Here is a 23927-nt window from a genome sequence, read left to right on the forward strand (position 1 = left end):
TTTTGATTAAAGACTGGATTACATGAGACTACTAAAGGAAGAATGTGTTTGATTAGCTACGAAAGTCCGTCTTCTTGGCTGTGCATCCTGGTGCTTGTTACCTGACAAGGCTATAGGTTTTCTCCAAAATGGTTACCGTGCCAGGTCGAAAAGGCAGTTTAAAACTGCACACATGCGCTCTTTAGAGAGGCAGCTACGGTAAGACATCAACCGCTGGTGTCCACACTGCGATCAGTGCAACAGAGATCCTCCTGGAAACAGCAATCTGTGTGTCTGCCATTTGTTGGTCAGATTATAGGTGCAGAGAGTGTGACAAATGCTACACCATCCACAAGCAGAGGATGGTGAGTAATACAACTAATCCACTCTTCATTGACGCTGGTCTTGCTGCTGCTGGTCCTGATGGGGGACTCCAAACCTTAGAATCCACTGCTCCCTGGAGGGAGTCAGGGGTCAGGTGAGCTCTTGTTGCAATAGTGACTGTTGGGCTTGTAGAGTGGCCATGTGGCTGCAAGTAATTGCAGTGACCTTGCCCTCAATTGCTTCATCATTTTATCCTACCTGTAAATTAGCTTATGAACCCAAGTATGGGAAAAAAAGAAGTCAACTGATTGTGGGAGTGGGGAGGCTTGGCCAAAAAACAACAAAGCCAAACAGGTTTGCAAGTCATCAGGAAGCAACTGTCTTCTAGATCTTATTGACTGTAGTTCACTTGAATGTGAGGAAATTCTTGTACCACCAGCCCGTTGAACCTAATCGAACCTCCTGCCCACCAAACATTTATTTATTTATTCAAAGTTTTATATAGCGCGAACAAGATCCTTACAGATATCAGAGCGCTTCACAAAGACAGGGTAGGGGCAGTAGGAATGAACAGAGATAATGGGAGCAGTATAATAGTCACTAACATGGTAATAATAACAACATACATAAAACATATCAATATACAATCAGGTAAACAAGTAATATAAGACAGCACAAGTCATTGATCCCACTACAGGGGTGTTCAGGTACACCTTGGGTGTGTGGATGGCTTATACCAGTGTTTTAGTATAGAGAGAACACTGAGTGGGGGCAACGGGAGAGTGGATCAGTAAGCCAGCGTGTATCATATATTGGTCGGTAGACGAGAGTAGCGTAGTAGTGTCCCCATCAAGTAGAAGAAAAAGTGCCAAAGGACAATGTGAACAGTGGTACAAAGCAATGCAGAGTCTCTGATCCAGCACCTATGAGGTTCAGGAGATCTTGGCCAGAAGGATGGTTTTTACCTCTTTCTTGAAGAGTGCAGTGGAGGAGATAAGCCTGGTTTCAGGGGGAGCGCATTCCAGATCCTGGGTGCCATTCCTGAAAAGGAGCGCTTGTATGTTTTCTCTTTCCGGAATCTACGAGGTTTCAGGAGTAGATTTTTTGTACTTCTATTGGATTTCGAACCTCCTGATATAGACAACTTTTGAGCGAGGTAGTTGGGTGCATTGTGGTGCACGGCCGCGTGTGTCATAACTGCAATTTTTAGCTGTATTCTGGCTTCAAAAGGCAGCCATTGTAGAGACTTTAAGTCTGGGGATATATGCGAATGCTTTCTTGATCCAGTAATGAGTCTCGCGGCAGCGTTCAGGGAGGCTCTTAAGGGTGCTGTTGTGGATAGCGGGAGTCCGCTGAGGGCCACAATTCCGTAGTCTATTCGAGGGATGACTAAAGCTTGTACAGCAGTTTGGAAGTCTTCGGCAGGGAAGAAGGGTTTAATTTTCCTCAGTGTGTTGATTTGGAAATTAGCTGCTTTTGTGGCTTTGCTAACATGCTGCTGCATGTTGAGCTTGGCGTCGAGAGTGATGCCTAGGGATTTCGCCGAGTCCACGGTGGTAGGTTGGACATTGAGTGCTGTTAGGTTATTGAGCCAGGTTTGGGTGATGGAAATTTTCGCCGGGGGTGAGATGAGTAGGAACTCAGTTTTCAGAGCATTTAGTTTGAGGTGATTATCGGCCAGCCAAGATTGAGTGTTAATAAGCGTGAAATTCAGATGTTTGATATCTTCCAGGGATTGTAGTTTTAGGTAAAGTTGTGTGTCGTCGGCGTACATATGGAATTGGACATTGGAAGCTTGGAGCAAGGTGGCGAGCGGTTCCATGACAAGGTTGAACAGTGTGGGGGAGAGGGAGGATCCTTGTGGAACCCCTAGATTTGCAGGCACAGGTGTAGATAGCACATTGTCGATCTTGAACTTCTGAGACCGGTTATGAAGGAAGGACAAAAACCATTTGAGAACAGTTCCCGATAGACCCATTCTAGTGCTTAGCAGCTCCAGCAAGTTCTCATGTTTGACCGTGTCAAATGCTGACGAGAGGTCAAGAAGGATGAGGAGGCAGGACTCCTTGCGATCAAGAATTTGGAGGGCGTCATCAATTATGTGTGTCATAGCTGTTTCCGTACTATGTTTCGCTCGGAAGCCTGATTGATGAGGGTTGAGGAGGTCAAATTGGTCAATGTGTTTTGTTAGTTGGAGTTGGACACATTTCTCCAGCAGTTTGGCCAGGGTGGGGATATTGGTGATGGGCCGATAGTTGTTTAGGTCAGACGGATCAGCTGTAGGTTTCTTGAGTATCGGCGTGACTTGCCCCACCTTGAGGGAGTCTGGAATGAGGCCTTGTTGCAGAGAGCTGTTGATGATTTTGGTCCAGAGAGGGAGGAGCAAGGGGATGAAGTATTTTACAGCATTAGCAGGTAGAGGGTCTGTGAGGTGATTAGAGGGCTTTAAGGTGCAGAGCAGTTTGTGTATTGCTTCTTCCGAATAGGTATCGAAGTACAGCCAAGTTGCCTTGTTTTTAGGTTGAGTGTTAGCCATTCTGGTGTGGTTGGGGAATCGGCTTACATCCATGATGAGGTCATTTCTTATGTTGTCAGTCTTTAGCTTAAAGAAAGCAGAGAAGGCTTCACAGTGTGGGGTGTCGCTTGTTGTGCTGTTTGATTGTAAGGGTTGTGTCTTTGTTTGGGTCTTGATTAGTTCGAACAGCTTTCTTGGCCTGTTTTTTGCTTGGTCCAACTGGCGGCTAAAGAAGTCCGACTTTGTGCGCTTTATTTTCCTGAAGTAGGCAATTCTCTTGTTCTTAAGCCTTTTGAGGTGCGGTGCTGAAGGGTCAGATCTCCAGGTGCGCTCTGCCATTCGCATAGTACGCCTGTCGTCATTGAGTCTATCATCAAACCAGGGGTTAGAAATTTTGGTGGAGACTCTTCAGTTGCAGAGGGGCGACTTCATTGACTATTGTATTCATAGAGTCAAGGTAGTGGTCGATCAGTGATTGAACATCCGAGGCACCTGAAGGGGGAAGGAGGAGATTGCCGATGTGGGGAGGCAGGGTAGAGGGGTTAAGATTCTTCATGTCTCTTTTCCAAGTTTTGGATTTGATTGGTTGAGCCGGGTTAGGTTTTTTGTGCCGGGTGATTGATCTCCAATTCGATTTAAACCTAAAGCTGCAAAAGCGTATTCCCCAAATGTTCAAAGAACCCAACACATGTAGTTCAACTAAATCGCCTATTAGAGATCCATGGACACTAACAAAGGCAGACCTGTACATTGGGGTATTGTTTCTACCCCATACCACCTTTTGTAATCTTCTAGTACAGACAAACCCCCAGGCAACCCCTATTGATTGGTGCAAACTGTGTTGCTTCCCAAGTGTACCTATGATTAATGTGCCCAAAGTTCCTTTCGATGTTAAATACAAAGGCGAGGACTCTACCGAATAAAACCATCCGCTGGATATGTTATGTAAGGGGTTGTTCAGTTATACAGGAGGATATCTTGCAAGCCGAAAGGCTACCTCACCCTAACACCCAGACAGACTGTATAGAATTCCTTTTAGCAGATGGAAAGGTTGCCCACAACCTGATAGCTCTAGAAGCTAGATCGAGCTCTCCTACTGGCATCTAGCTTAAGTATAAACCCCCCCATAACTTACATTGTTGCTGTGAGAAGTTGGCCTGATATGCAGTGCTCACTGTTCTAGTGATCACTATGTATCATTCCAAACAACCCTTATTGATGATTGGTTGTAAGTCAACCTGATGGACCAGCTATCCTAGTAGCATGGACAAGAGCAGTCTAAGGCTAGACTCTAGAGGGCGTGTTAAGCCAGCTGTTTTACCATCACATTTACCCCTTGAACACCAAGTGAAAGGACACCACACAAGTTGTTATGAAAATAAAGTATATTTATTTATAACACGACAACCCTGGACTCTTTATGAGGACAGGGTGCTAAGCACAATACAAAACTCTTAAAGAAATACTGAAAGTCGCACAATTTACACAAATGCCCGAGGGGCACGAAAAACCATATACTACAAAAGTGGAATGCGAAATACTAGCAGGTAAGTAACTATTCTCAGAGGCTTTGGGATCGCTAGGACTGGACTACTGAACCTTTAGATTACTAGCAGGGGGCCTAGGGGGATCGGGTGCAGAGTGTGCGCACTCACGCGTAATGCGGGACAAAGTCTATGGAGGCTAGTAAAAGCAAAAGTTAGTGTTCTCTGGCGAACCCGACTAGGTAGGTCAAAAACGAAAGTGGATCTAGACACTTAGAGAGTTGTTCTACGCTGGAGCACCGTGGTACTCGGTTTACCTAGCCCAGGGGCTGCGGCTGCATAGTGTTCAAGTGTCGTCGGAAACCCTCGTTGACGAACCAGGAGCCTGAAGTAAAAGTTGCTGGCAGGCGACCAGTGAAGATGTTCCGGGCTGATCCAAGGACTGGATCAGTTGAAGAGTACCTGTAAGCAGAGGGGACCAAGTTCTGAATCACTAGCCAGTGATTAGGTGGGCACCAGGGTGGCACCGGACGAGGTCACTCAGCCAGGTGAAGAGGTGACACTGGATTCTGCTGCTGCACGGACCAGGGCGCTGATGTCGACCAGGCTGGAGGTCTGTGAGCTGTCCCACGTCGGATGTCTGCTGCTGGCGATGCTGGATCCGTTGGAGGAGGCAACAAGCCTTGGCTAAGGCAAGCCCACGTGGAGACACAAAATGGCGTCTGGAGTGGACCAGGAGGGTCCGAGGAAGTTCCCCTTCAAGAGGAGACAAGGGCCAGGCTAGAGGAGCTAGACCAGCGGTGAAACAAACGTAGGACGTCGTCTGGAAGGTCACTAGCCGACGGGCAAGTGACCGGACAACGTGGCAAGCAGCGCCGGAGCAAAAGGGCCCCACGGAGATCTGGAGGATGCTGGGGGGCTGGACTTCGGTGCTTGTGCTGCTTGGGGTTGGGGCTTCTCTTACCCCAGTGCACCCACTCGAGGGTCCCTTGGTGGTCGTGCTAGGTCAGTGCCGTGCTGGTTCTGATGGTCGCCGGGTCCTCTGGTCTCGTCGCACCCACGCTTCTCAGCTGTGCTGTAGAGTTAGGTTGAGGTCAGAGAGGGCAGGGAGTCCGGGTCTCGTCGAGCTGGGCAGTCTTGATCCGTAGGAGAGGCTGGCAGCAAACCGCAAGATACTTAGTTGGTGCCTGCTGCTGCAAGGTGACTTCTCCTTAGTCACAAGGGAGAAATCTTGAGAAGAGTCTTGAGTTCCTTTCGTGGAAAGTAGTTTCAGGATTCAAAGATGATCTGATCTGGAAGGGGGCCTGCTCCTACCTTTATCCTGAGAAAAGGGGCTGGCACGCGACTAAGTGCTGCCCTATGGGTGGGACTAGGAGGGGGGTGGTTACACCCCTCTCCTTTGTCCGGTCTCTCCCCAGCTCAGGGGCTGGTGTGCCCCCAGAACTGGTTTGAGCCGGCCTATGCACAGTGAGCACCGGGGTGCCACTTGCAGTCACCTTCCTCTAAAGCCCTGCCTACCTGGGATACACACAATCCTGTCTGGGATGGTGCTGGCACCGCCCCTGACAGGAAACCCTTTGTCCATGCCTCCGTTGCTGGAAGGACTCCCAGCAGCAGGAGGGCAGACTTGTGTCTCGGTGGCCGCATCCATTTTGTGGAGCTGAGGCTATGTCTGGCTTTAACCGGGGTTCACAGTTACATACATGTCGTGTCCCTCTAGAAGGGTGGAATGCTAACCCCGTCGCCAGAATTTGCGAGGGGTTAGTATTCCAATTCGTATGACACCTTACTCGACATGTTTTGATAATGTTATACCAAAGTTAGCATTTGACCGCGAGGTACATAATGCACTTAAGAGTATATGGTATAGCGTTATCATGGAACGGCTATTAGGACTTGGTTCCGCAAGCTGCAAACGGGCTTAGCTCATGCCAGAGCACCATTTCACATTATTTCAAGCACTCTGCCTTCAGGATTGATAAGGCCTGCCATAGGAGTGACTAATAGGAATATATGTGTCCATTTTAGGGTTAGATATAGGAATACTATATCTAAAGCAAAGGGTGTGTACACCACCTTGCCCCAGCTGTCAAGCAGCCAGTTGTGTCAGTTTTGGATGGCCAGCCAGGGGTGGCAGAATACATGCTTCAGCCCCTGGTAGGCCCTGGGGACACCTATGCCCTGGATACCTAAGGTATACTGTACAGGGACTGATAAGGTGACTCAGTATCCAATCAGATATGTACCTAGGGTACATGGAATCCATTTTAACAGAGAGAGCAGTGGGCCTGGGGTCCTGAATGGCAGGGCCCCAGGTCAACGAAGTCAGAAAACCAGCAAAACACCAGGCAAAAAGTTGGGGGCAACCATAGTCGGGGATCTACCTTCCTACAGTTGCCTATTGTCCACCACTCAGATGCCCTCCCAGGCTCAGACTCTATCCTAGCAACTAATTAACGACTCGAACACCAAGCTAATTTTGCGTGCCCTACATCATATAGGGCGAGCTTCTACAGCACTCAGATAGTTGCGGCAAATGATAGCTACCAGCCTGTTATCTTCTCGCAAGTCACCCAATCTAATGTCTTTGGGAACCAAAAGGAGTTGTCAGCCGGCCGACAAAGGGCCCAGCGTTGGGGATTTGCTTCCGCCATTAATCTTGGCTGAAGCACAAGCAGGGGTCACCACTAATATAACACAACCCATCCCTGTCAATGAGCTATCTAACCCCAGTAGGCTTGGTCTGGTCTCATGGAATGTGGCTGAGGTGAGTGAACAGGTCCCTTATGCATTGGATTCAATTTATTGAATCCTTTGATGTCTGTACCCTCCAGGAAACCTGGACTATTTCCCCAGTATATATATATACCAGGTTACCTCACTTTCCATCGCCCAGCATGTTCCAATAAACCATGCTGCCATTCCGGGGTTGCTGATTTGGGTGAAAATTGCGCTCCAAATTGATACGCGAGCTTATGTCCAATAGCTCTGACATTCTAGCTGTCCAAATTGGGGGAATAAATGGTACTGCAATTGACATTCAATGCCCACGCATGAGGAACAAGATCAGGCAAGAGGTCAACTACTCTGCACGAGCTGGAAGAACTGTTGAACAACAGGGCCACACAGCCCTAATTGGCTGTAGCTGGCGACTTTAACATTACTTTTTAACCCCTAGAGAAGGACATATGTGGGAGTAGGGAGGAAGAAGAGAAGTGGCTTGTTCCTGACCCATGTCATTAGGGCAAACCAATGTGAACCAAATAAGGGAGGTGAGGAGATCCTATGTTAGCCCAGGGTGAATCAAAAAAGTACTGGGATAAAAATAAATGGGAGCAAATCTGAGTGACCTGCGTCGGTAAAGCAATTCTGGCTGTTAGTAACTAAAGTAGCAGCCGACTAATGACATTTCAACAGCAGCCTAGTTTGATCACTTCTCGTCACTCTATTCTAGACCCTGTGTCACTGATATTGAAAGTTCGAGGCATGTGGGCTGCTAAATTCATATCTGTTGCATAGATCGCCGCCTAGTGTTGGGTCCGGATGATTGCACATTGTTGTCCTGGAAGAGTCTTCGAAGTATCACGAGATAGGTGGCTCCTCCCCTGGACTACAGTGCGCATGGGCATCGACTCCATCCCCAGATTGTTTTTTTCCGCCATTGGGTTCGGATGTGATTTCGACGTCTCCTTGTCGGAATCGAAAAAACTTACTACTTAAGGCCAAAAGGCCTTCGTTACTTGCGTCGGTATTGTTAGCGTGCGGTCTCGAGCATCATCCCACTCTTCGAGTCGGAATTCTGAGGAGTCGAGTAACTCTTCGGACATCGAGGCCCTCTCGTCGCAGCAAGACACCGACTATCTTACCATGGAACGGAGTCCGTTCAAGTTCTGCCCCGTCTGTGGGTCCAAGTACCCACATATCGACGTGCATCCAGTCTGTAACAAATGCCTCTCGCCGGACCACAACGAGGACAACTGCATGGCCTGTTCAAAGTTCAGGTCCAAGAAAACTCTCAAGCTTCGGCGCGCCTCGGGGCCCGGCGAGCGGCCCCAGCACCCGACGACATATTCGACCCCGCAGAAGAAGGCCGAAGCCATCATCTTCAGATTTCACCACCGTCGACGGAGGTCGAGGCTGATCCCGAAGAACACGTCGAAGGACAGAGCCAAGACCTTGCATACGTCGAGGAGGTAGGGGACGACGAAGAAGTTTATGGGGCCGCGGAAGATAGCTCGGAGGAAGAGCTATGCCCCGAAAGTTACATGATTCAGGCTCAGGTCACGGGATCGCCACTCGGCCTTACCCACGACCCTGCACCGCTATCCCCGGCCCCGCCTTCTGGCCCGGCCACGGACACAACAGCGGAGACGACATTGCGCGTATCGAAACCGTAACCGTCGGAATCGACGACACCTAAGATGGCCGACGTCCCGTCGAAACCTACGGCTTCGACAACACCTAAAATGGCCGACGTCCCATCAAATGTGACGAAGCCTGCTCCCTCATCGACTCCGTCGCCCTCCGGCCCTCCGAAGTCGAAGAAGGCTGTCGAGTCGACAGCGCCGCAGAAGGCGCCCAAGGACCCGTCCTCGAAGACGGTCGTCCATCACGGGTCGGGCACGGTTACGCCGGCAAAATCCACTAAAGCCGTCGGAACAAAGTCTGCACAGGCCCACGACACGGGGTCCGAAGGCGCCACGCATCGGCACAAAGACAGCAAATCTGAGGCAACGGCATCGGCGCCTAAGCCTGTAACGGAGGCACGGACCGTCGCAGCCGAACTTTCTTCGCCGGCCACCGCTTCACTGCCGAAGGCCTCCGATAGTACCAGACAGGAGAAACCGGTTGCCAAACCCTCCGCTTCCTTCACAAAGCAGGTTGCTGACTCCCTCAAACGTATTCAGGAGAAGACTTCGACGTCGACGACTCACTCGCCGTCTGGTCCAAACACAGTGGACGCACCTGCGAAGACTTCGACCAAGCTTCTGTACACACTGCCGCCGAAGGTGGCACCGAAGGCATTTGCTCCCAAATCGGTGCCGAAGATAACTGAAACGTCAGAACCTTCGACGCCAAGTGGCCGATTGGATCGACATCAATCCTCAGAAGAACAATCTGAGCATTACATCGATGCCGAAACAGGGAAATTGACCCTCTATAAAAGAAAGATCACTTCCCAACCATGGCAATCCGATGTCATTCCACTAAAAAAGAAAAGGCCAGCACATGACATTCCTGCCCTTGTGGAACCTATTCAGCCTACACCAAGGAGGAGTCCATCACCTTCACCCAACCAGTCAGGGGGAGAGGGTGATGACCAAGATGACCAGTACAATTTCCCGGACAACAATGACCCTGATGTACAACAGGACTCCTATGACGACACTGGTGAGCAGGGAGGCCATCTGGTGGTACAGGACCCACAGGGTTTTGGTGCACGTACATACCCAACAGAGGATTCTGCGGCATTCAATGCCTTAATAGAGAGGGCAGCTGCAAATCATGATGTGGACATGCATGCTGACCCAGTGGAAGAAGATTTCTTGTTTGACACTTTCTCTGTCTCAGAAAGAACAGTTAAGATACTTCCTATGCTAAAAGGTGTCCTTAAGCATGCCCCAGAGATCTTTAAGGAACCTACCAGGGCGAGAATGGTGAACCCACGTATCGAAAAAAAATACAGACCAGCACCTGGGGACCCTGCATATATTCGGGGACAGTTGCCTCTGGACTCCTTGGTCGTCGCCAATGCCCGCAAAAGGGCGAACTCCCAAACAACGGGTGAAGCTCCTCCCCCAGACAAGGAGTCGAAAGTGCTTGAGGCATCGGGCAAAAGGGTGGCTGCACAGGCTGCCAATATCTGGCGTATATCAAACACACAAGCACTATTGGCACGATATGATAGGGCGCATTATGACACCCTAGAACAGCTCCTTCAACACCTACCTGATCAGTTTAAGGAGGGAGCCGAAATGCTCATACAAGAGGGAAAGCTCATCTCGAACGCTGCAATAAAATGTGCACTTGATGTGGCTGATACAGCGGCTAGGGCGATTAACACTAGCGTCATGTTAAGGCGACAAGCATGGCTTCGCATATCAGGGTTTAAACCTGACATTCAAACAACAATACTCAACCAGCCCGTTAATCCTGACAGACTGTTTGGCCCAGATGTTGACACCACCCTCGAGAAAATTAAAAAGGACAATGAGACAGCTAAGTCCATGGGGGCGCTTCAGTCTCAACAATTCAGGGGGAGCACTTTTCGTCGCTCAGGTGCACGCGGTGTTACCAGAGGACACTTGGGTCAGCAGACACAATTCACGAAGGGTGGCGCGCAATCCTCATACCCCAAGCAGGGTGGAGGGGGTTACAGAGGAAATGGTGCCAAGGGCAGAGGAAACAACAACTCCCGTTCCTCTTCCGCCAACAAACAGTGACTCTCTTTCACTGCCCCCGACCATACAACACCTGTCGGGGGGGGGGGGGGAGACTCCAGCAGTTCCTGCCAGTCTGGACATCCATCACCACAGACAGGTGGGTAAGACAGCTTATCCGATACGGTTATTGTTTGGAGTTAACATCCACTCCACCCAACATCCCCCCAAAACAACGTCCTATGTCGGCAGAGCACTTGCACTTATTGCAGCAGGAAGTAGTGGTGATGCTGCAAAAAGGCGCAATCGAGCTCGTACCAGTGGAGGAGGAAGGCACAGGGGTCTATTCCCTGTACTTCCTTATCCCAAAGAAGGACGGATCCCTCAGACCCATTCTGGATCTACGCCCCCTCAACCTGTATATACTGTCAGAACACTTTCACATGCTTACACTGCAGCAGATTCTTCCCCTGCTAAACCAAGGGGACTTCCTAGCAACCTTGGACCTCAAGGATGCTTATTTTCACATACCACTCCACCCATCCCATCGAAAATACCTCAGGTTCACCATCCAAAACAGGCACTATCAGTTCAAAGTCCTACCCTTCGGAGTGACCACTGCCCCCAGAGTGTTTACAAAGTGTCTGGCGACCGTGGCGGCGCACCTCAGGAGGCAGAACATACATGTCTACCCTTACCTAGACGACTGGCTCGTTCAAGCAAAGTCAGAACAACAGTGCGCCGCAGACATGTCCCACACCATTCGCCTCCTTCACAGTCTGGGGTTCTCGCTAAACTACCCAAAGTCGCACCTTCAACCAGCCCATGTGCGGCAGTATCTGGGCGCGACAATAAATACCCTGACCGCTATGGCTCAGCCGAACCCGGTCAGGATCGACAACATTCAGTCGCTGATCCAGAGGTTCAGGCCGCAACACTCACTACCAGCGAGAGTGTTCATGCAGTTGATGGGCATGATGGCCTCCTGCATCTTCATAGTCCCGCACGCAAGGTTGCACATGCGCCCGCTCCAAGAATGCTTGGCAAATCAGTGGACACAGGCTCAGGGACAACTGACAGACCTAGTGTTGGTGACCGGTCGGGCATACAACTCTCTGCATTGGTGGACTCCACACAACCTTTGCAAGGGACGACCGTTCCAAGTGCCTGTGCCACAGATTACCCTAACGACGGACGCATCTCTCCAAGGGTGGGGAGCTCATGTGCTCCACTACACGGTGCAGGGACTGTGGTCAACGCAGCAACAGAGGTTGCACATCAACTACCTGGAATTGATGGCAATCATCATGGCGCTCAAGTCCTTCAAAGTACATCTGTGCAACAAGGTCGTGTTGATCCGGACGGACAACATGACAGCCATGTACTACATCCAGAAGCAGGGAGGTACTCACTCTCCACAGCTGTCTCATCTGGCTCAGAGCATGTGGAAGTGGGCCATTCAGAGGAACATCTTCCTCATGGCGGAACACCTCCCGGGCAAGGACAATCAGATGGCGGATCTGCTCAGCAGGTACAGCCATCAAATGCACGAGTGGGAGATACATCCATCAGTACTCCACCCGTACTTCCAACAGTGGGGTCATCCGGAGATAGACCTCTTTGCCACAAGGGAAAACGCAAAATGCCAAAGCTTTGCCGCCAGGTTCACTCACCCGGAATCGCAGGGGAATGCGATATGGATGAACTGGTCAGGTAGATTTGCGTACGCTTTTCCCCCAGCGCCTCTCATTCCGCTGATGGCAAGAAAGCTAAAGCAACACTCGATGACACTCATCCTAGTTGCTCCAACGTGGGCACGCCAACCATGGTACACCACGTTTCTAGAACTTTCCGTGGTACCGCATCAAAGGCTGCATCTATCTCCAAGCCTCTTGACGCAGAACCATGGCGACATTCAGCATCCAGATCCGCAACAGCTCAACCTGGCGATCTGGCTCCTGAGGTCCTAGAGTTTGGCTACCTCAATCTGCCTCCTGAATGCATGGATATCATACGGGAGGCAAGGAAGCCCACTACCATAGCTTGCTATGCAGCAAAATGGAAGCGGTTTGTCATTTACTGTACAGAAAACAATATCAACCCGCTAGATGCATCCATTCCTAACATCATCTGCTATTTGTTACATCTTTACAAATGCAATCTAGCGTACGCTTCCATTCGGATACACTTATCCGCCATAGCGGCTTATCTCCAGAACAGGCAACATCTCTCTGTCTTCAGAGTGCCTGCCATTAAAGTCTTCCTGGAGGGACTGAAACGAGTCATTCCTCCGAGAACACCACCAGCTCCAGTGTGGAACCTCAATGTGGTCCTCACTAGGCTGATGGGCCCACCTTTTGAGCCACTGCACTCCTGCGACATTCAGTTCCTGACATGGAAAGTGGCTTTTCTCATTGCTATTACATCGCTCAGGCGTGTTAGTGAGCTGCAAGCGCTCACAATCCAGGAGCCATTCATACAAATTCATTCAAACAGGGTAGTACTACGCACTAACCCAAAATTCCTTCCAAAGGTGGTGTCACAGTTTCATATCAACCAAACTATTGACCTGCCCGCATTCTTTCAAAACCCACAAACAGTAGCGGAAAGAATGCTCCATACATTGGACGTTAGGAGGGCGTTGATGTATTACATTGACAGAACACAACACTTTAGGAAAACACAACAACTTTTTGTTGCCTTCTCAGCACAGCACAAAGGCAACTTTATTTCCAAAGCAGGAATAGCCAGATGGATTGTTAAGTGCATTCAAATCTGTTATCAAAAAGCTAAACGTACCTTAACAATCCCCCCAAGGGCGCATTCCACACAAGTTGGGGGCCTCCATGGCTTTCCTGGGGAACATTCCTTTGGAAGACATCTGTAGAGCAGCCACGTGGGCTACACCGCACACATTTACGAAACATTACTGTGTCGATGTGCATTCCAAGCAGCAAGCAGCTGTAGGACAGGCTGTTCTCAAGACCCTTTTTCAGACTTCTGCAGCTGGCACGGGCAACCGCCGTTAATGGAGGAACTGCTATGTATTCTATGCAATAGATATGAATTTAGCAGCCCACATGCCTCGAACTGAATATGCTACTTACCAGTATGCATCTGTTCTTGGCATGTAGGGCTGCTAACATTCATATCGCCCACCCTCCTCCCCGGTGCCCGTAGCGGCTGCAGATATTCTCTTGCATTCAATCATTAGCATGGACATCCTTTACACTATTTCACTCCATCTCTGCCACAATGGCTAAAAACAATCTGGGGATGGAGTCGATGCCCATGCGCACTGTAGTCCAGGGGAGCCACCTATCTCGTGATACTTCGAAGACTCTTCCAGAACAACAATGTGCAATCATCCGGACCCAACACTAGGCGGCGATCTATGCAATAGATATGAATGTTAGCAGCCCTACATGCCAAGAACAGATGCATACTGGTAAGTAGCATATTCAATCCCATCCTTGGTTATGCTCATCGTATTGCCATTGATTTCTTCTCTAAAGATGAAATCGTGACTAATGTCAACTCTATTGTAAGGGCCAAAGCCCCTGGCCCAGATGGCATTCTGGGTGATGTCTTTGCGAATGATCCAGAGAACTGGACAACCTACATCTTGGCCCTAGCTAATTGGGATTTCAGCAGGGGGCCCAAATACCATCCTCATGGAAGGGAGGGGAAGTAATCCCAATATATAAGAAAGGCAATCGACCTATACCATCTAATTACAGGCCTAATGGCCTCATTGACTGTGTTCAAAAGGTATTCGCTCGCGCACTCCTTTTGAAGATGGAGGCCTGGATCAGTGACCATAATATCTTAAGCCCTTATCAGGCTGGGTTCAGACAGAATAAGCACCATCGACCACGTGTTCCGATTTCTCCCACTGACCTGGAAGACCGTAGTTATTGGTCAGGGTAGCCCCTGTAGCTTTCATTGATTTAAGATCTTTTTTAGGTCTCGCCTAGCGATGCAGCGCAAGCGCACCGAGCGGGTGCCTGGCAATGTGGGTAGTGTGCCATTTTCGCCATAACCCACCTCCCGAGACCCATGGGTTGTGGAATGCTCACACTACAAGTGCAACAGGTTCCTCTGAAATAGAGGTCAACCCCCCCTCAAAAAAATCTTTTTCAACTTGCACTTTTTTACAGTTATTTGCACTTTCACGCCCTCAGCCTAGGGTGGGCCTTAGCGCGCGCATACCGCCGAGGTTATTTTCTCATGGTCCTGACGAATGCCAGGTAATTTACACCCTAATGGCAGAAACCTGTTGACCCCACCAAAGAGGTAGCAGCTGAACAATTTATTTGGTTCCCTTCCTACAATTTGTTTTTGATATGTCTGGCCACCCAATAAAAACATTTTGTGACAGTCTAGACATTTTTAAGTAAATCACACTGTCACGCTTTCACTTGTAAGAACACAAAAAACCCAGCTCCGCAGTAACTGGCATCGAAGCACACCGGGGAGGCACTCTGCCTCTTCCGGTGGGGCCCAATGATAAAGCATGTCACCAACTAGGATGGTGAGTGAGGGCCTTTTATATAAATCCAAACAGATTTATATACCTATTCCCATGCTCCCTCTTTTGAGGTTATAGCAATTACACTCATGTTGTTTAAACTACTTACTGGGGTACTAGGAGTGTATTCTCTACATTATCCCTCCCTCTCTTGTTGGTAACGAAAGTCATGTAACAACGCCAATTAATTTACAACAGTGCCAATGAGGGGGCCGATGCTGTACGCTGCAGGTTTTAAAGCTCCTACCTGGGGATCTCCTATCGACGACATCCTGCTGTTATTTTAATACTACCCCTCCCCCCAACATACCAGAAAGCTCCCCTGGCACCGCTGTGAAACTGCCCATCCTCTTGCGGATCCAGCGAGGTGGCACTGACAAAGTGGCGGCTGCGAATTGCCGGACAGCACATTAACCTCCAAGCCCTGCTGCAGCACGATGGTCCCTGACGGGACGCAGCAACACTAGACCTGCGGATGTGTCCCCAACGTGCGGATACTCTACTACCATGTCTGCTGAGGTTAGAAGTGGCTCAGCGGGGCTGCAGGGACCCTAGACTACCCTGGGAGGCAGCAGCGCCAGATGGAGCTTTGTGAGTGCTGAAGCGAGGTTGATCGAGCTCAGGCACACTCTGGGAGACAGAATCTGCCTACCACTGACTGCCTCCCTCACCAGGTGCTACACCAGAGGTGGGAAGACAGTGCGGCAACATACTGGCTGCTACTTGGGTACTGAGAAAAGATATGACTGCTGACCACTGACTTCCAACGGGGAGGAAAATGGATAGCAGAGTACAACAGGTGACAGTTCCTGGCAGTCCCTCCGTTCCCGGCCCCGCAGGGAGTACAGCAGCACTGGTTGCCACTGCCCTGCAGCCTAGAATTGGAGCCCTGAACTTGTCTCGGGAAGTAAGTTCTGGCATTGCCCATATATGCAGGCATAAAAAAAGAGTACACTGCCTCTGATGGACCCTAGGGGAAACACTGACTGTGCATTTGGCCCGATGACCTGTGCATGTAACTGACGGAGAGGCGCATTATACAGGACTGGGCGCTGTGCAAAGTTAACGCATGGACTGCCCTGGCACCTGTGGGATAGAAACAAAATAGGATGGGTGTCCTGGGCTACTAGGACTTTACAGTAACATCTGAGAGAACAGGCATAAAAAAAATTAAAAGGTCTTGCCTTTCATTAAGTTCAAGCCATTTGCTTTGCTATGCAATATCATTAGCAAAGCAAATGGCTTTAACTTAACCAAAGGCGAGACCTATTGCATTTTTAATGCTTGTTTGACTTAGTCCCAAGAAACAAGCTCTGGACTGTTCTCACATAGACTGACCTTCCCCCTATGGTCTTAGCGCTTGTCATCCGCCTCCATGAGGCCAACTATGCAAGAGTTTGTTGGGGCAATCAAGGACAGCATACCGATTCGATCAAAGTCTGCAAGGGTGTCAGACAGGACTGCGTATTTGCACCTACACTCTTGTTGTTTGTAAATAGTGTAGTCCAGCATCTTTCTGAGGTCCCTGCACATTCCCTCACTCTGAGGCGACAAAGTGGTAACACTGTTGTTCGCTGACACCACGTTAGTTTCTAAAACCCCTAGAGGGCTACAGTTGCTTTTAGACTGCTTCAAGGCATTCTCTGATTCCCGAGGCCTAGAGGATAATACCTCGAAGACAAAGCTTTTGACATTGAACCCTCACAAAACCTATAAAGGGAAGCGAACACTGGGTGGGGTCCCGCTGGAGAGTGTACCTTTGACTATCTGGAGATCTCTCTCTTGGATGATATGTCCTGGAAGCCACAGGTATCGAAGCGTATTCTGCATCATAAACCGATAACTGGGGCTTTGATTAAAGAGCACGGGATCTCTTATAGCAAACCAGTAGCAGCCCCCCTCCATATGACTGCAAGGCAGTAGGTTTGGCATTGTACTGGGCAGAACTGTAGGAATTTGAAAAGATGGAAGGCCACCTTACCACAGAGAATAAATTCCTGAGGGCCCTAGTTTCACTCCCGCAGAGCACCCCTCTTCATCCATTAAGGCTGGATATTGCCCTTCACAGACATCCTTCCAGATCCCTTTGATTAAAGATTTTTTGGAAGGATTGAAGAAAGTGTTTCCTCCTGTCGGGCGTCCTTCACCATCATGGGAGCTGAATGTGGTGCTGTCCAGGTTGATGGAGCATTTTGAACCCATCCATAAGGCTTCTCTGCAGCACTTGTCATGGAAGGCGGCCTTCCTTGTGGCCATTACATCGGCCCGCAGGGTGAGTGAAATTCAGGCGTTGTGTTGCCAGAACCTTATACTGTATTTCATGCTGCTAAGGTTGTGATGCGTACTCACCCGAAGTTTTGCAGCGTGAATCTTTCTGGATTCACTATGCTGTGCATATTCCGCAATCTGGTGGTTGGGTCCGGAATCGTAGTCCTTTTTTTTAATTTTTTTTTTATGTCTTAGCGTAGGTGGGCGTCGACGTCTCACCATTTGGTGTCCTTTCGGTGACGTCGGCGTGCTTCCGGCGGAAGCTACCACCCTTGGGCGCCATCTTCAGATTCTTTTTTCCGCCGTTGGGTCTGGATCGTCGCGTGAAGCTCCAGAAGTTTTGGAGGAGGAAAGAAGAAAATACAGCAAATATTCACAGGTGAAGGCCTGAGAACATCGACAGAAGAGGACCTTTAGCGAGGAGACGACGAAGAAAGGAGAGAACTTCGAAATCTTCGACGTCCTTGAAGGAATGCGCACACAGGGGGCCCCCAAAGCGCAGGGATGTACAAGACGCCGTTTAAATTCTGCAAGAACTGCCACCACAAGTTCGCACAGAAGGACCAGCACCCAGTCTGCAACCTCTGCCTGCCAATCGACCACGAGAGCAGAGACTGCAACGCCTGCTCAGTCTTCAAGCCGAAGACACTCCGAATTCCAGAAGGACAGAGGACGGCTCGCCACACGATGCAGGGCAAAGTCCAAGCCCCGACGCTTTATGAACTTGGCCTCTCCACCGACGATGAGGACAACATCGCCGAAGGACCAGATGACTTCACGGTCGCTGAGACCGATAAGAATACGCCTGATAAGGTAGGAGAGTCTACGACCCCGAAAACTCCCACAGGGCCTCGAAAACCTGAGGCAGACTCTCAAAAGTCAGAGCACAGAGCCTCGAAAGGAGCACCGGCGCCGAGCAAATCGACGACCGAAGCTGCATCCTCCGAAAAAGAGCCCAGCGGGTCCTCCGAGAAGGACTCCCGGAGGCAGAAGACCAGCGAAAAGCCAAGGTCATCGAAGCAAGCCCCCGAAAAAGGGCCTTCGACTTCGACGTCGAAAGAAAAAGAGCCGAAGAAAGCTTCGACGACGACGCCGAAAAGGGCGGCCGAAACGCTCGACGACGAACAGGCTGCAGAAATGCAGAGAAAAAAGAGAAGGCTCGAGGCCGAAATGGAGAACATCCTTCAGAGAAAGAAGGACTTCGACGAAAAAATGAAAAGTTACAAGATTCCCCCGAAGCCGGCACCGACCGTCGCTGAGGTACAGGAGATCGAAGAGTTCGACATCGAAGAGCCGCCGAAAACTCCGGAACCTTCGGAGCACGAAGAGGAGGAGGACCTCTACTACACAGAGGGGGATTACGGGGAACAGCAGTCGAGCTAGGGTTCAGGTTCCTCGACGGCCCAAGACCAGGAATGGCAGGACATCGAGGCCGAAAACCCAGAGGAGGCGGTAGAAACATACCCCTCGAGGCCTTCGCCACCGGATGACATTGGGGCATACAATGAGGTGGTAAGAAAGGCGGCAACAGCTTATGGAATTAAGCTGGAAGAGGAGAAGCCAAAAGCAGACTTCCTGCTCGAGACACTGCTCTCCATACAGACAAGGAGCCAGTTCCTGCCGATGCTCAAGAGTATCACGGCCCAGGGAAAGGAGGCCTTTAAGGACCCAGCTACATGCAGATCTGTAACGCCGAGGACCGAGAAGTACAAATTCTCCTCCGAAGACCCAGCTTACATCAAGGGTTCCGTCACAGCGGATTCTATCATCGCTGCAACGGCCAGGAAAAGGGCAAACGTCCCAACAACGTCCGGACCCCCACCTGACAAAGAAAGCAGGAGGATGGACCTAACGGGCAGGAAGATTGAGAGGAACGCTGCAACGCACTGGCGGATGGCGAATTCCAACGCCCTCCTGAATAGGCATCAATACCAGCACTGGGAGGAGATGGGACAGTTGCTCAAACACCTCCCGGAACAATACCGTGACAGAGGAGCACACCTGGTAGAGGAAGGGAAGAGCATCGCCAACTCATGCCTGAAGACAGCCTTGGACGGGGCAGAAACATCCAGCAGACTGATGGCTATAGGCATCACTGAAAGAAGGCAAGCATGGCTCAGGATCTCAGGATTCAAGGCTGAAGTCCAGAACAACATCCTGAACACACCCTTCAGCGGTGAAACATTGTTCGGAGCCCCAGTTGATGATAAGCTCACCCAACTGAAGAAGGACAACGAGACGGCAAGGTCCATGGGAGCCCTGCAGTTCAGAGGGATGAGAAGGGGCACTCCGTCGCGGAGGCCGAACGGCAGAGGTGGAAGCCAGCGAGGAGATTCTCACCAGAGTTTCCTCCAGGGGCAACAGAGTGACAGCCATGGCCACCAGGGGCAGCAGAGGCAAAACTGGAACTACCAAGGCAGGGGCCAGTCCTTTCGATCGAGAGGAAATGGACAGGGCCAGAGAAGAAGAGGCGGCGAACAGCCCCCCTCTAAGTGACTTCACACGAGAGAAGGTGCTCTACCACCCACACCCTCCGGGGGAGGAGCACGGGAAAACAAAGAGGAGAGGGCTACACGGACAAGACACAAAGGAACATGCAACTCCGGTAGGAGGAAGATTGAGATTTTTTCTCCAGGAGTGGAGAAAAATAACAGACAAGTGGATACTCAATATTATGCAGTTCGGCTACTGCATAGAGTTGGAAAAAAGGCCACCAAACAGAAAACCAAAGAAAAGACAGCACTCAGGAAGAGAGCTGCAACTACTGCAAGAGGAAGCCCAAGAACTCCTCCTCAAAGCGGCCATAGAACGGGTCCCCTTCAAAGAACTGAACATGGGAGTGTACTCAAACTACTTCCTAGTGCCAAAGGTGGACGAAAGCCTAAGACCCATCCTGGATCTACGGTCCCTGAACAAATACGTCAACACTCAAAAATTCAAAATGACGTCCCTACAAGAGGTCATTCCTCAGATAAAAGCAGGGGACTTCTTGTCTACCATAGACCTCAAAGATGCATACCTGCACATCCCCATGAACAAGCAGCACAAGCTAAGGTTCACTGTAAACAAGGATCACTACCAATTCACGACCCTAGCTTTCGGCCTAAATTCCGCACCAAGGGTGTTCACCAAATGCCTCGCGGCAGTGGCCGCACACCTAAGGAGAAAGGGGATACACGTGTACCCCTACCTCGACGACTGGCTGGTGAAGGCAAACTGCTACAGGACATGCAAAGAGCATGCAGAACAGGTGACGGGAACGCTAGCAAACCTGGGTTTCTCCATACACTGGGGCAAAAGCTCGATGGAACCAGAGCAGGTGAAGATCTTCCTGGGAGCCCAGATCGACACCATACAATGCAGAGTCTTACCGAGCGAAAAGAGAACGCTCAGCCTACTGAGGGAGAAACGTCACTACCAGAAGGGACGATCTCTGACAGTGAGGACTGTGAGCAAGATCTTGGGGATGATGGCATCATGCATCCATCTGGTCCCCAATGCACGCCTACAAATGAGACCACTCCAAGAGTGGCTGCAACAACAATGGTCACAAGCTACAGGAAGTTGGGAGGATCTAGTGGTTGTAACGCACAGGGTGCAGGAAGAGATGAGGTGGTGGACCAAGGAGAGAATAACGGAAGGGAAACCTCTAACACCACCGGACCCAACGGAGACCATCACCACAGACGCATCCCAGAAGGGGTGGGGCGCACACATGAACAGGCTCAGAGTGAGGGGTCTGTGGAGCCCTACAGATGCAGTCAGGCACATCAACTACCTGGAACTGAAAACTGTGTTGCTAGCCCTCAAGGCCTTTCAGAAACACCTACACAACCGGAAGTTGCTAATACAAACAGACAACACCACAATGATGTTTTACATAAACAAACAGGGGGGAACTCAATCGTTCCCGCTGTCAAACTTGGCACAAGAGATCTGGAAATGGGCCATACCACTAAAAATAGACCTGCTAGCCATACACCTGCCAGGGAAGGACAATGTGGAAGCGGATTGGCTCAGCAGGCAGACTTCAGCATCCCACGAGTGGAACTCAACAGTCAGGAAACAGAGAGTTTATTCAGGAAGTGGGGCACCCCAACAATAGACCTATTTGCAACACACCGGAATGCAAAATGCCAATACTTTGCATCCAGGCAACCAGAGCCACGGTCCCAGGGGAATGCCCTATGGATAAGCTGGTCAAAAACATTTGCCTACGCTTTTCCCCCCCGATACCACTGATCCCCAGGGTGCTCAACAAATGCATGAAGAGCAACATGACGCTCATCCTTGTGGCACCACAATGGGCCAGACGGACGTGGTATTCTCAGATAATGGAGATGGCGCAGGGGCCTCCCCACAAGTTCTCAAAAAGAAGGGACCTACTCTCCATGAAAAACTGAGGAATCCTACACCCAGAGCCAGAGAGCCTCAACCTCTCAGCCTGGCTCCTGAGGACTTAGAATTTGCACACCTGAAACTACCAGAGAGCACCCTGCGGGTGCTGCGAGAGGCAAGAAGGCCCAGCACACGCAAGTGCTATGGGGAAAAGTGGAAAAGATTCACTCAATGGTGTTGCAAGAAACAACTCCAAAGGAGACTGACCAAGGAGTCCACGGTGCTAAGGTACCTCACACACCTAATCAAGGCAAAGCTAAGCTCATCCTCACTGAGTGCACCTAGCAGCGATTGTGGCATACACAAGAGGAGAAACAGGGAGAAGCTTCTTCACATCTCAAGTCGTGAAAAGATTCCTGGAAGGGGCTAAAAGAATAGCGCCGCCAAAGAGAATGCCGCCACCGGCCTGGAACTTAAACGTGGTACTGACGGAGCTCATGAAAGCCCCCTTCGAACCCATCCACAAAGCATCACTGCAAATGTTGACAATGAAGACGGCCTTCCTGGTGGCGATCACCTCACTACGAATGGTGAGCGAACTGCAGGCACTCACACTGCAGGAACCCCACATCCAGATACACAGTGACCGGGTCGTGATGAGAACCGACCCACACTTCATGCCAAAGGTGGTGTCAAGGTTCCACATGGATCAGAGTATTCAGATCCCTAGCTTCTTCCAAAACCCCACTACAAGCGCTGAGAGGTCGCTCCACACCCTAGACGCAAGAAGGGCTGTGATGCACTACATTGAAAGAACTAAGGGCCACAGGAAGACGAAACAGTTCTTTTGCAGCGTGAATCTTTCTGGATTCACTATGCTGTGCATTATTCCGCGGTCTTGTGGTTGGGTCCGGATTCGTAGTCTTTTCTTTGTTTTTTTTTTTTTTTTTTTTCTCTTTGCCCAGGTGGGCGTCGGCGTCACACCCCCTTTGGGTGTATTTCCGGTGACGTCGGCATGCTTCCTGCGGAAGCTCCCACTCTTGGGCGCCATCTTCAGATTCTTTTTTTCCGCGGTCGGGTCTGGATCGTTCCCGTTTGGGCTCCAGACATTTTTGGAGAAAGAAGAAAGAAAATACAGAAAAGACGAGGAGAAGTCATCTGAAGACTCCAGGGGACTTCACCGACGAAAGACAAGCAAAGATAAGGCGTTTTCCATCCAGATCTTCGACGACCGTCGACGAACACGCGACCAGAGAGGCCCTGGACGCTCGAGGATGGACAACACGCCGTTCAAGTTCTGCCGTAACTGCCACCACAAGTACGCGCAGAAGGACCAGCACCCGGTATGCAACCTTTGCCTACCGGTGGACCACGAAAGCGGAGACTGCAACGCCTGTTCCGCCTTCACCCCGAAGACCCTTCGTGTGAGAGAGAGGCAGAGGGTAGCACACGCCGCCCTGCAGGGGAAGGCCCCGACCCCGTCGCTCTACGAGCTGGGGATGTCCTCCGAGGAAGAAGACAACGCTGCCGCCGAAGACGACAGCTACACGGTCGTAGAGACCGATTACACGAAGACTTCTGACAAGGTAGGAGACTCTTCGGCCCCCAAGAACCCGAGAGACTCTGAGTCTCGAAAAATCGAGGGCAAGACCCCGAAAGCGCCGACGCCAAAAAAGGCGGCGTCCGCGACTACTCCCAGGCCCAGCGGATCCTCAGAGAAGGAGTCCCCGGCGCCGAGAGCTGCTGATCAGCAGAAGACGTCGAAAATCGTCCCCGAAAAGGATCGATCGACGAGGGAGAAAGACCCGAAACTGTCGACGACGACCAGAGACCCGATATCCGGTTCGACGTCGAAAACTTCGACTCCGAGAGGCACGGCGACGAGCCATCCGTCGAAGAGAGCGGCGGAACCATCCGACGCGGAACACGCGGCCGAGATGGAAAAGAAAAGAAGGCGCCTCGAGGCAGAAATGGAGAACTTCATGCAGCGGAAAAAAGATTTCGACGCAAGGATGAAGGCCTTCACGATCCCTCACAAGACCAAGCCACCAGTGCTGGAGGCGGTCGAGGAGGAAGAAGAAGAGGTCGCCGAAGTCACCGAGCAAGAC

The 23927-nt window shown here is 50.6% G+C and overlaps 1 protein-coding gene across 1 annotated transcript in view; it reads left to right on the forward strand.

The window, feature by feature from the left end:
- HCFC1 (host cell factor C1) overlaps positions 1–23927 on the forward strand; it is a 167851-nt gene that overhangs the window by 69606 nt on the left and 74318 nt on the right. The gene's annotated exons all lie outside the window — the stretch shown is intronic.

The sequence above is a fragment of the Lissotriton helveticus genome, chromosome 10 (assembly GCF_964261635.1).
Source record: "Lissotriton helveticus chromosome 10, aLisHel1.1, whole genome shotgun sequence".
NCBI lineage: Eukaryota > Metazoa > Chordata > Amphibia > Caudata > Salamandridae > Lissotriton > Lissotriton helveticus.